At 35.2% G+C, this 13164-nt stretch overlaps 1 non-coding gene across 1 annotated transcript; it reads right to left on the reverse strand.

Moving 5' to 3' along the window:
• Positions 1–686: 686 nt before the first annotated feature.
• LOC150108840 (signal recognition particle RNA) lies at positions 687–970 on the reverse strand. Its single transcript, XR_016550566.1, has one exon.
• Between the last annotated feature and the right edge of the window lie 12194 nt (positions 971–13164).

A 13164-nucleotide genomic window follows, 5' to 3' on the forward strand; every position in this document is an offset into this window, starting at 1 on the left:
AGTATCCTCTACTTCCGAATTTCATCCATTAATCTCTTCATCTATCCATTTGACACCTACTTTATTCACTCTTTTGACCTTCAGAATACATTTGCACATTGATGTTAAATATCTTTGTGGTCAATTTCCAGGCAGCTTTTATCTTCTTGCTTAATGCCTCATTTCATGCTATAGTCCCAAGCTGTCTCCTGAGCTTTCATAATCACAAACCTTGTAATTCCACATATATTCTTTCCTCACAGAGTCTTCATGGCTAGCTACAATGCTGGTGATCACTTTTACCAACTGGAGGGAAGTGCAAACCCCACTTACAATCACATTCTCTAATGAAATGATTACATCTAAAACTCTTGATCCTCGTGTGCTCTCCTTTACATACTGTCTAAGATAGTTGTCTCTCAAGAAATTCAATTTCCATATTCCTAAATACCATCTCTTCTATGCTGCCATTATTAAAATAACCTTTCACTAACCTGAGTTGCTTATACAGTTCATCATTATCCTCCACATTCATTGGCCTATAGCAGTATCTGACTAAATATCTCTTCCTGTCCACCTCACACCATACTGACTCAAAATCATTGCTACTATTTACATCTCAGATCTCCACTTTGTGCAGACATAATTTACCTGCTATCATTCCTTCTTGTCCTTTCTATCTCCAACGAAAAACATCATATCCTTCCAAAGAATTGGATGCGGTTATATTGAGCTAGCTGTTGCACAACACTTATTCACAAACATTCCATTACTTCATGATACAGAAGCTTTTGCCTACTGCATTTCTTCCATGGGCTGATTAGCTTCTCATTAGTCAACCAGGTAACTGAGCGCTCTCGAAATCATCATATTGATGCTGTGCTTAGTGTGGACATCCAATCATTAGGAACATTACAAAACTCCAGTCCTCAAACCATCCACCAGTTCAAGCCTCCAACCAGCTGAATTACAGACTGCCACAACTCCCAGCTATCTACTCAAATATCTTGAGGTTGGGGGTGAATTTCTTTGTCTGGCATGAGACCATGATCCTATTTACTGGACGACTGAAGCGGTTAAAAAAGTTCCATGTTTTGTCTTTAGAGCATGATTTCTGGATCATATATAAAAATTTATATATATATATACAGTAAATCCTCGATTTTAGACTTTGGATTTAACAGACAAAATTTCCAGTCCGTATGTCACGTGAAAATTAACATGTTAATTTTAAAATGCTTTTAACCATGATTTGTTTATAATTAAATTAACAGGGTTTTTTTTGTTATTAATTTCCTGTTCTTTTTTAACAAATTTTGGTGAACAGGCCATCATATGTTGGAAAAACATCCGACATAAATGAGTCGCCGCTCATAAAACATGTTCAGCGAATGATTAGCATGTGATCACACCAATCGCGCTGTAATTGGTTCTATTGTCATGTGGCGTGATTTTCTGCGGCAATTTTAACACGTGCTGGCTGATACATTCGGAAAATCTACTTTATTATATCATATAACAGACTTTTGGATTTAACGACCCCCCCCCCCCAAATTAGTCTGTTATATCGAGGTTTTACTGTATATATATATATAAAGTCTTAGCTCACCTATGGACTACAGGATTATAATCTATTTTGGGTGGGAGTTGCACATAAATAATAAATTATAATCAAATGACAGATGTTGATAGACGTTTTGAGAGATATATATTCATTTTATTTTCAAGCTTGAAAGACATATTGAAATTGAGAAATGGATATGATAAGAGACCAGCCATATAATAGCTAACTAATCATATATGGAATAATGTCCAGCAGAAAAGGGATAAGTAGTGTATGGCATGGCTCTACCGATGTATTCTTTTACATTAAATATTGTGAATATTGCATTACTGAATATGATTGCAAATGGTTTGAGTGGAGATATTTGACCATTCCCTATTTTCTTTCCCAGATTTCATCAAGAACACCAGCAGTCTGTAAATGCTTTCCATCGGTTCCTTATCTTTGCTATTGGTCTTAGTTCAGCCAAACTCTTCTCACATTCTATTAAAGTTGATCTCCATGTATTTTTAGAATGGCCACACTTTCTCTTTCCTTGTGGATTCCATTCCAGGGCTGCGTGATGCATCTAAATTTTCGTTTTCCGATTTCAAGATTGACTGTTTGCTTATTTGTTCTTTTCCAGAGGTCTTCATTAATAATAATTTGTGGCCACCAAATTCGAAGTATGCTTATGCAGATCATCAGTTTATGAATGCTTGGAATTTATTTTTGTATTTCCTTTGAAACCAGCCATGTTTTGCATCCATATAAAAGAAATGATTTAATACATGCATTAAATATTTTTAATTTTGTATCTGTGTGAATATTTTTCATTTTCTATACTCTATTATGTTTAGCATATGCACTTCTTGCCTTTTGAATCCTATCAACATCTCTAGTTACTCCTCCATCTGCAGATAAAACACACCACTCGAGATATGTAAAATGCGAAGCAGTTTTGATTTTTCCATTTCCTGTTTACGTTGATTCTCATTTCTTTTGTTTTGTTTGTATTTATTTTCAAACTAACTTTCAGTGATTCTTCTTGTAATGTGGTTAGTTTGTTTTTGGATATCTGTGAGCAATTAGACAAAAATCATCTGCATAGTCTAGATCACCCCAAGTTTTATTTATTTGCCATGTTTCATTGCTGTCTGTTCTAGAACTTGATCTAGCACCAGTATAAATAAGAAAGTAGACATCCTTGTTGCACTCTAGATACAGTTTGAAAGGGTTGTGACAGATATCCATCTTGCAACCTGACAATGGAATTTGTTATATCCTTCCTGTATGAGGTTTATTATCTTCTGTGGCATTCCTTTGTTTTGAAGTGCATTCCACACACAATGTCTAGCAATGGAATCAAAGGCTTTTTCATAATTCGCAAACAGCAAATATGTGCTGTTTGTGGACAGTGCCATAATGAGGGCGTGACAAAAGAGGCGCCTGCCATGGGGTGCAAAAACATAAAAATAAAAATAAATAGATATAAAAGTCTGCTATTTTATATTGTATTTTTAAATTTTGGCAATATGCCGCTTTAGACACACAAATTTTGCAACACACTGCGACTCATTTTGATGGGGTTAATAGTAAGTATTTAACATATTGCATTTAGTAAAATTTAACTTGTTAAATTTTTCAAAATTTTTGGGTTGGGAGGGCGCAAGTTAGACACTTGCCACAGGCGCTTCATACCCTCGTTACTGTATTGTTTGTGGATTATGAAATGTGGATGATATCCATCGAGGGAGGGAGGGCACCTACTCTACTGTTATCCATCTCCATCACTCAATCCACCAACTGACTGCAACTATGCCAATGCCATCTACCGCCGACCACCACCACTAGTTTTTCCACAGATAATCACAAACATACATGCCCACGGTGGGATTTGAACTCTCAGCCTTTGGGCTGGAGAGCAGATACGCTAACCACTCAGCCTAAATTTGGGCTGGAGAGCAGATACGCTAACCACTCGGCCTAAATATAAAGGAGAGTTAAATTCACCTGACTGTTCGATTATTATTCTTAAGGTGTTAATGTGGTCTATATGTGATCTATTTGGCCTAAAATCAGACTGCTCTCTTCTCATGCCCTAATCTAAAATATTAAATTAAAGATCCTTGAAAGAATAATTTCGCAGAAAATTTTGCTAATTCCACACAGCAGATTTATGCCCCTCCAATTATTAGTTTTCTAGATCTCATTTCTTTGGTATTTTTACTATTATTCCTGTATTCCAATCACTAGGGAATGCTGCTTTTACTCAGATATCTTGGAATAATGGGTAGAGCATATCTGTGATTGTTGTCGTGTCAGATTTTAGAACCTCTGCCGTGAAACCATCATGTCCTGCCGCTTTCCCATTTTTCTGATAGATTTTTTTTTAATCTCCAATTTAGATGATGGGCTGGTAGTATCAATTTTTAATTCATCTACACCTTTTTTTATTTATTTCTGTTTGTATTCTGTCACTGCTATTGTTTGAGATTGACTGAAATGTTGTCTCCACCTTTCCGATTGTTCTTCTGTTGACACTTGAATTTTTCAATTGAGATCCTTCACTGGGACATTCTTTTGCATGGCTTCTCCAGAAAGTCTTCTTATAATACCGTGTAACTCTCTACCCTTATACTTGTCTGCAGCTTGTTGTGCCCTTGATGCCAGTTCTTCAAACCATTGCCATTCATCTTTTCTAACACTTCTCTTAACTTTTTTATTAAGTTCATTTTCCTTTTGGGGAGTATTTCTTGCACATAATTTCAGATTTAATTTTTTTTCTTTCATCTACTAGTCTCCAAGTTTCAATCGATAACCATTCTTCTTTCTTTCTTTTAGCATATCATTGAGGACTTTTTTTTTTACCTTTTTCAATTTAACCTATATATCATCATTCCTTATATTCTTTCCTCGAAAATTACTATCCATATTTTCCCTTAACTTTATTTTAAACTCATTGCAGACTTCAGCATTTTGTAATGTCAAATTTCTGTCTGCTAAATGTTTACTCCTGATGATTTTTTCAAATATATAACTGCATAGATATTATTAGGCAATGACCTGAGCCAATATCAGCACTTCTTTTATTTCGGACATCTAATAACATTTTCTTGCACCTTTGGCTGATGGTAATATGATCTGTTTGTTTCTGTGATTTGCCATCTGGTGACGCCCAGGTTACTTTTATATATTCTCTTATGCTGGAAGATTGCCACTTATTACTAGGTTATATTTGACACACAGTTCAACCAACAATTCACTATTTACATTTCTCTCTCCCAAACCATGCTTGCCCATTACATTCTCCAGCCCCTCATTATTTGTACCAACTTTAGCATTGAAGTCACTCATGAGAAGTATGCGCTCATTACCATGTGTCATCATCAAGATCTTATCATGCAGACTGTAAAACTTTATTCTTCAAAGGATGCATTCTCGGTTGGGGCACTGAACAACTCTTAGTCTTCCAAATTTAGTTTTAAGATTAACATGCTTGACCATATGCAGATGAAAAGTTGGTGACATCTCCAAGGAGTCATCGTGGGATAAGTCCTTGGATGATGTTGGAATGTTTTCCAAAATGATTTCCAAATCAGGTGAGTATTTTGCTCATTTGATTTTTGGCTTTAACTGAAAGAATGATGGTATAGAATTTTTTTATGTGATTCCAGGCTGTAAACATTAATATTGTGGTTGGACTAAGGGTTAGATAATGGGAATCCTTCTCTAGAGATAAACCATTTTCAAAGCTATATAGGACCTCTAATAAGCAGATTGGGGGGGGGGGGTCTCACAACTGGCAGTGGAATCACTTATTTCCTGAATTCTTTATTATAAATAATTATAAATATATATATGTTGTCCTAGTCAAGTAGGTAGCATCTCTTCTCGCCAACTAACAAGGTTGTGGGTTTTGAATTGTACTGTGAGTATATATGTTTGTGTATGTTTTTAAATGGTAGACAAATTTCATCAACCAATACAAGACTACCACCCTGCTTATTGGAGGCTGAAAGTGGGTAGGTAGCATCTCTTCTCTCCAACTAACAGGGTGTGGATTTTGAATCATACTGTGAGTATATATGTTTGTATGTTTTTAAATGATAGATGAATTTCAACAACCAATACAAGACTACCACCCTGCTTATTAGAGGATAAAAGTGGTTTGCAAATATGACATTTAGGGCATAGTTTCTGGATTATCGTAACCCTTAGTGCATCCAAGGTAACTTACTTTAGATTTACTGTCTTTTGTGAGAGGATTAACATAATAAAATGAAAGCTATTATTATTATATGACACTTTCATGGAGTTACAAAACTCACCATGGAAGGCTACTCAATACCAACTCAAAACTGGTACATAACTGCATATCTTAATTTTTAGTTATTCGAATTAGTTATGTGGCAATAATATTATGTGAATTCGAATTGAATATAATAATATTCTAATAATAAGAGAAATCATTCAACTATTCTAAATGCAAAACTAAAATATAAAGCTATATACTAGTTTTTTATTTTCCAATTCTGAAAATTATAAATTAAACTGATTATCACGTAAAAGTTTAAATAAGTAATGTTTATGTAGTTGGCTTAATATATTTTTATGAGTAAAAAATTCACACCATCATCCAGCTCAACAGTATCCTATCCTAAAAATGCTAACTCTCAGAGCCAGAACTGTCAATGACAATGCTCTTACCACGGAACTTATTCACTTGTATCACACTTTCTTAGCCAATGGCTATAAACCCCATAAAATAGAAAAAATACTAAAATGCTCCCCAGAAATCAGCATTGCCTGTTGCACAAGACTCCAGCAAAACTGTTACATCCCATACATTCAAGGCACATCTGAAAAGATATCTACAGTATTTAATAAATATAAGCTATGCACTGTATTTAAACCATATGTAAAATTGGCAACTCTTTTTTTTTATCACATCCAGAAGTATATGAAGTGACTAGCTTACTATGGACTGACAGGAAGAACTGTTGACATTCACCTTGGAGAACAGAAAAAATATATTTGGCACTATTGGGTCTTGGATACCCTTTCACACAGGATCAAATGGAAGAAAACAAGTGCTACACAGAAGTAATTATAAGTCAGAGATTGTTTTTGGAATCAGCAGCAGCTCCAAACCTCAACAAGTATGGCTTTATCAATTTACAAAAAATCTGTTAGACAGTCATATTAAGATCTAATTAATACAGATAACCCTCATATAATGTGGATGTTAGGTTTCATAGAAATGCTGTATTATATAAATCGTGTTATGTGAGACTTAGATCACATAGAAAAAGTAGGGTTATGTTCCGAAATCGTTTTTTTTTTAATTATATATAAACAATAATGACATCATCATCAAATTCCTGACATGTACAGGATATGATAGTACTACATGAAAAATTTACACCATTACTAACTTCCTATCTACAATTTTCCTCCAAATCAGTCTATTATTTGTCAAGACTCCAATATTATCATTATCAGATCTTATATTTCTATCGTCTAAGGCACATTGTACTGTATCAATCCACCTATATCTTGGACTTCCTCTGAGTCATTTTCCTGTCAACCTGGCAGAGAACACTTGTTTTGCTAATCTATCCTCACCCATTCTGTTTAAGTGACCATACCACCTGAGATTAGCTCTGCAAACGCATTCCTGGATGCTGACAATGTCAAGTTCTTTCCTAATATCCTCATTTTTAATATGATATTGCCATTGATGCCATCTGTTCGTGCCTCTAATCTTTCTCAGGACTCTCATATCTGTGGTCTCTAGTCTTTGATCAAGTGTTTACTTCTGACCCAGCTCTCAGATCCATAAGTTAAAACTGGTTTGAACACTGTCTTGTATACAGCTAATTTAGTGTTCCGACTAATTTCTCTCTTATTCAATTGACTTCCTACCATACCAGCTTTCTTGATTCTGTTGTCTATTTTCATATTTAATTTACCATCTTCACTAAAAATCGTGCCTAAATAGCTGAAATGTTTTACTTGTTCCATGGGTTCCCCGTTCACAACACAGTTACTGACCTTCATACCATTTCTATTACAAAGTTATTCAATTTAGTCAGGGAATCTTGCAGACTTGTAGTGGATTTATTTAGAAGTATTAACATCTCAGATTCTGATATCATTTTTAATACCACTTTCCTTCATAATGTGATCCATATAGATAATGAATAACAGAGGAGATAATGTACATCCTTGTCTCACACCAGATTTAACATTAAACCATCTCCTGTACTTCCTTCAATTCTAACTGCAGACTTACAACTCAAATACAGACTAAGTATTGTTTGATATAATGCCCCATTAACACCATATAACTGTAGCGTATTGAATAGCTTCTCTCTTGGCACCTTATCATATGTATGCCTTTTCCAGACAGACAAAACTTAAATAGAGATCTTTGTTATATTCCCATGCTTTCTCGACTATTTGTCGTAAAGTGAAGATCTCACCCTGAAAGCCTCTATTTGGCCTGAATCCAGCTTGTTCTTCACCAAGCTTTTCTTCCACAATTCTTCTCAACCGTTTCTCAAGTATACTTGCATAGATCTTGCCAGGAACACTCAGTAGAGAAATACCTCTGTAATTCTCACATTCAATTTTATTTCCCTTTTTATATATGAGCACTATTAGAGCTCTACTCCAATCATCGGGAATTCGTCCCTCTGTCCAGACTTTCTGAACTATGCAGTGTAGCCACTGTAAGATTCTTATACCACCATACTTCAGCATTTCTGGTCGAATATCAACTACTCCTGCTGCCTTTCCACATTTCAAGCCTTTGATGGCTTTTTCTACTTCAAATATGGATATGTATTCCTGACTGCATGCCTGGTCAGTGTTTTTTAACACTGTGCTGTCATCACTGCTTGTTTCATTTAGCAGTTTTTCGAAGTAATTACTCCATACATCAAGGATATCTTTTTCTCCTGTTTTCATGTCACCTTTATCATCTCTAACTACTTTTACAGCACTCTTTCCTCCATTTATAAGCTTCTTCAACAACCTCCAGAATATCTTACCACCTTCTTGATATTGATTTTCTATGTTCTTGCCAAAGTTCTCCCATGACTTTTGTTTAGCTAGTTTTACACAGTGTTTTGCTTTCTTACATTTGTCTCTGTATTCTCTGAGAAGTAAAGCTGACTTATTTGCCAGGAACATTTGATATGATTTCTTTTTTTCCTTCACTGCCTCTTTAACTTCCTGTGTCCACCAGGGAGTTCTGATTTTTCTATCCTTGCAGACAACCTCACCACATGCCTCTCTGGCTGAATCAATCAGGGTTTTCTTCAAGGCTTGCCACTGAATCTCCAAGGTTTGGTTCCTGTTCTCGAACTCTTTCATTTTTTCTTCAATAATCTTTGTGGATTTTAGTCTACAGTTCAGATCTGAGAGCTGCTCAACTTTTATTCGCTTTAAAACTTTCTTATATGTTATTCTTTTCAATATGAAATTCAATTTTATCCTGCTCAAGACTAAATAGTGATCGCTTCCAATTTCAAATCCTCTGTAAACTCTAGTGTCCTGCACCAGGGAGAAAACATCACTATCAACAATAACATAGTCAATGAGACTTTTCTTATTCCTTGCCTCTTCTCTCCATGTGAATTTGTGCACATTTTTATGTTGGAACATGGTGTTAGTGATAACCAGTCCATAGTCCTGAGCAGAAACCCAACAGGTATTTGCCATTATTATTAGCTTTGCTCTTTACTCCAAATTTTCACAAAACATTTTTGTATGTCTGACAATCATTTCCTACTCTGCTATTCAGATCCCCAACAAGGACCAACTTTTCCTTTTTCATTGTGTCAGTTGCTTTTTCTAAAGCCTCAAAAAATTCCTCCACTTCTACCTTAGTAGAACCTTCTGTGGGACCATAGGCACAAATAAGTCTCATTGTCCAGTTCCCCATTCTCATATTTGCCCACATCACTCTACTTGAGACAGCCTGCCATTCAAGAAGATTAACCTCGTATTTTGTGTTGAATACTATGGCTACTCCTTTTCCTTGATTGTCATTCCCTGAATATAACATTTTGTATTTATTGCTCAGAAAGATCTCACCAGTTTTTGTGTTTTTTGTTTCAGTCATCCCTATTATGTCGATCTGGTACTTACCTAATTCCTCATCTAGCTCCATTTCTTTGCCATTCAGACTTATGTTGATAGTAACCGATCTTTACTCTGGTGATGTGGAGTTGGGGTGTGTTTTCAGATTAGTTCCAAAATAAAAAACAATAATGATATACTCAACAAAATATATTTATTTAATTGAGGTAATTTGTGTAAGTTTAGAAAACATAGTATAAACTTATAAGATTATTACAAATTGTATGTAAACTTCATTGCACATAATGCATAAATGTTTTAGGCAAAATAAAATAAAGTGCATATTTTAATCATCATCACTTGATATCTCTTGGATATTATTTGCATAGTTCTTATTGCTTACTACTATGCTGCAATTTTTTATTAAGCTCATAACATGGAGCTAAACAAATATTCAATTATCTCGTGAATTTTCCGGAGCGCTCCATTGAGGGATCATTATCCATAAAATAACTTCCTAACTTTCTTGCTAAGTCCAATCCTGCTGCTAAATTCTTTAACAGATTCATCAGAACTTATCCCAGCCATTTGGTTTAACATTGTCTATTGATTGTACCAATTCCTCCTAATTTAAATCTATTTCTCCAATTAATTCACTAATTTCGTTTTCAACCATATCGCAAAAGCACTCCAAGTGGCCATTACTATAAAAATAAATTGTTTCCATAAAAAAAGCATTACATATGTTGTATGTAACTCACCAGAAAATAAAGTGTTCAGCTTGAGATTAAGACACCTATGATTTTTACTGCGCTTTCCTGGCAGCAAGCGAAGACAATTTTCAACAATAAACACTTTATACAGTAAACAATTAATGTAGATATGTGCTAAAGTGTATTTCCTCTAATATAAATTCAACACTTATAACTACATGCACAATATGGGCAGACACAAATTTGATTTTTAAGTCACGCGGTGAAAAATACATGAAAAGATAAAGGGTTTCTACAATTTGTAGACCGTGTTATATCGAAACGCCGTTGTATAAGATTGCATTATACGAGGGTTACCTGTACTTGTTTTCTTTCCCTTTATCCAACAATAGTTGAATGATAAATGCACGTAAACACAAGAAAGATATTTAATTAACCAAATATTTCGGTCTGGAAATAGCAGACCATCTTCAGTGGTATTACAAGAACAGTTTTAAAAAATACAAGCTAGAATACTAACAATAGTTGTTAAAAACAGAACATGCCACGTGATGTTATATCACTAAGTATAAAACAGAACATTTTGAAGTAGAGACATGATTGAAAAAAAAAAAAAATTAATGAGTAATCTTGATTAGACTTTCCCAGATTTTTGATATAGATATACAGTCATTACGATTCAGGTTGGGACGATGGAGTAAGGCCTCCACGCTTTCCTTGAACAAACCTTTTAACCTATAACTGGATCTATGTAAGAGGCGAGTCCTGGACCAAAAGATGCTATGGTCAGTTTCAATCCCGTATTGAGCCAATCCAGACTTTTCAGGTTTGTTGTGAAGAATAGAGGATTGATGTTCTTGGATTCTTTTTTCAAGAGAACGTCCAGTCTGTCCAAAATAGGAAAGATCACAGTTGCAATGAATTTGATAAACTCCAGGAAGAGGTAAAGTTGAGCGTTTGTCTTTAGGAGAAGGAAAATGAGAATACAATTTGTTGATAGGTAAATACGTAGTTGTTAAAGTCTCATTTCAGAAGGAGATATGTTGGAAGGAGGAAGTTTGGAAGGAAAAAAAAATAAATAATTGTTCTACTTTTGATTATCTACAGAAAGAACTTTCTACTATCCAACAACACATGAAACTCAATGGCTTTTCTAAAAAAAGTACTCAATATCTTCTCAATTCTTATAATCCTCCACAAAACAACAACGTTTCAATACGTCGAGTGCCTATTGCTTATATCTCCAGTATTTCAGAACCTATCGCAAGAATTATGATTTAACAACTACGTATTCACCTATCAACAAATTGTATTCTCATTTTCCTTCTCCTAAAGACAAACGCTCAACTTTATCTCTTCCTGGAGTTTATCAAATTCCTTGCAACTGTGATCTTTCCTATTTTGGACAGACTGGACGTTCTCTTGAAAAAACAATCCAAGAACATCAATCCTCTATTCTTCACAACAAACCTGAAAAGTGGCTCAACACGGGATTGAAACTGACCACAGCTTCTTTTGGTCCAGGACTCGCCTCTTACATAGATCCCGTTATAGGTTCAAACGTTTGTTCAAGGAAAGCGTGGAGGCCTTACTCCATCATCCCAACCTGAATCATAATGACTGTATATCTATATCAAAAATCTGGTAAAGTCTAATCAAGATTACTCATTAATTTTTTTTTTTTTCAATCATGTCTCTACTTCAAAATGTTCTGTTTTATACTTAGAACACGCCACGTGATGTTATATCACTATTTTTAACAATCCATTGTTAGTATTCTAGCTTGTATTTTTTAAAACTGTTCTTGTAATACCACTGAAGATGGTCTGCTATTTCCAGACCGAAATATTTGGTTAATTAAATATCTTTCTTGTGTTTACGTACATTTATCATTCAGTCTTATGTCACAAGTATCTTTAAAACTACCAACAATAGTTGGCATTCTTTAGCACTTGAGTTTCTTGTGTTATCCGCTACAATTGTTTTAAATGAGTCCCAGTGGTCATTGCTCTCCTCTGGACAGTGTCAAGGATTTTTAAGGAAGTTTTAGGTGCACCATCTCAACATGAGCATGGGCAGATTTGGGATTTTCATATAGTCAGTAGTCAAAAGTTTGTTGGGTGTAAAATAGCATCTTGAATGAAAGAGAATATCTAGTTTCTTGGATGCTGAGGAAGCTATTGATGTGATTTCTTTTTGCCAGGAGAGGCTGGAGGTAGATGTCAGTCTGAGCAGAGAGACCTGATCTTTGTTAATGTGTGTTAATTGAAGGTAAAAGTAAGTGAGCTGGGAGATCTCTTTTGCATTTGAAAAGGCAAGACTGTGTTTTCATGGTATTGAACATGACAAATTTGTCCTCGTCCCATTGACGGAGAGTATATAAATCAATGTTTAAGACACTTGATGTAGATAGTCTTGTAGCCTGATATGTCAGAGTACTGTATGGTTTGTCAAATCACCTACTCTCAAACACCACAAATCCTATCCACAGCTTTGCAGACAAAGCTGTGGATAGGATTAGTGTTGATTGAGAGTAGGTGATATGTGCAAGAGAAAGAGAGTATGTGATAGGACTGAGCATTGAGGCAATCCTTCATTTGTGGTGAAGCTCGAAGAGTGGGAACCGTCTACAATGATGACTCACAGAGAGTGACCATAGAGAAAGCTGGCTACCCAATTACAGAGGGTGGCAGGAAGACAAAAGGATGGCAGTTTGTTTAGCAGACCTCAATGGTCAAAAGCTCTAGAAATGTCATGATTCTGTGGATCCTGACAGGTGGAATCTATACTGGTGGTCGCTAATTAATCACCTTCATTATTTTGGAGAGGACAGAGGTG

The sequence above is a fragment of the Typopeltis vanoorti genome, chromosome 2 (assembly GCF_054136105.1).
Source record: "Typopeltis vanoorti isolate ZY-2024b chromosome 2, IOZ_Tvanoo_1.0, whole genome shotgun sequence".
NCBI lineage: Eukaryota > Metazoa > Arthropoda > Arachnida > Uropygi > Thelyphonidae > Typopeltis > Typopeltis vanoorti.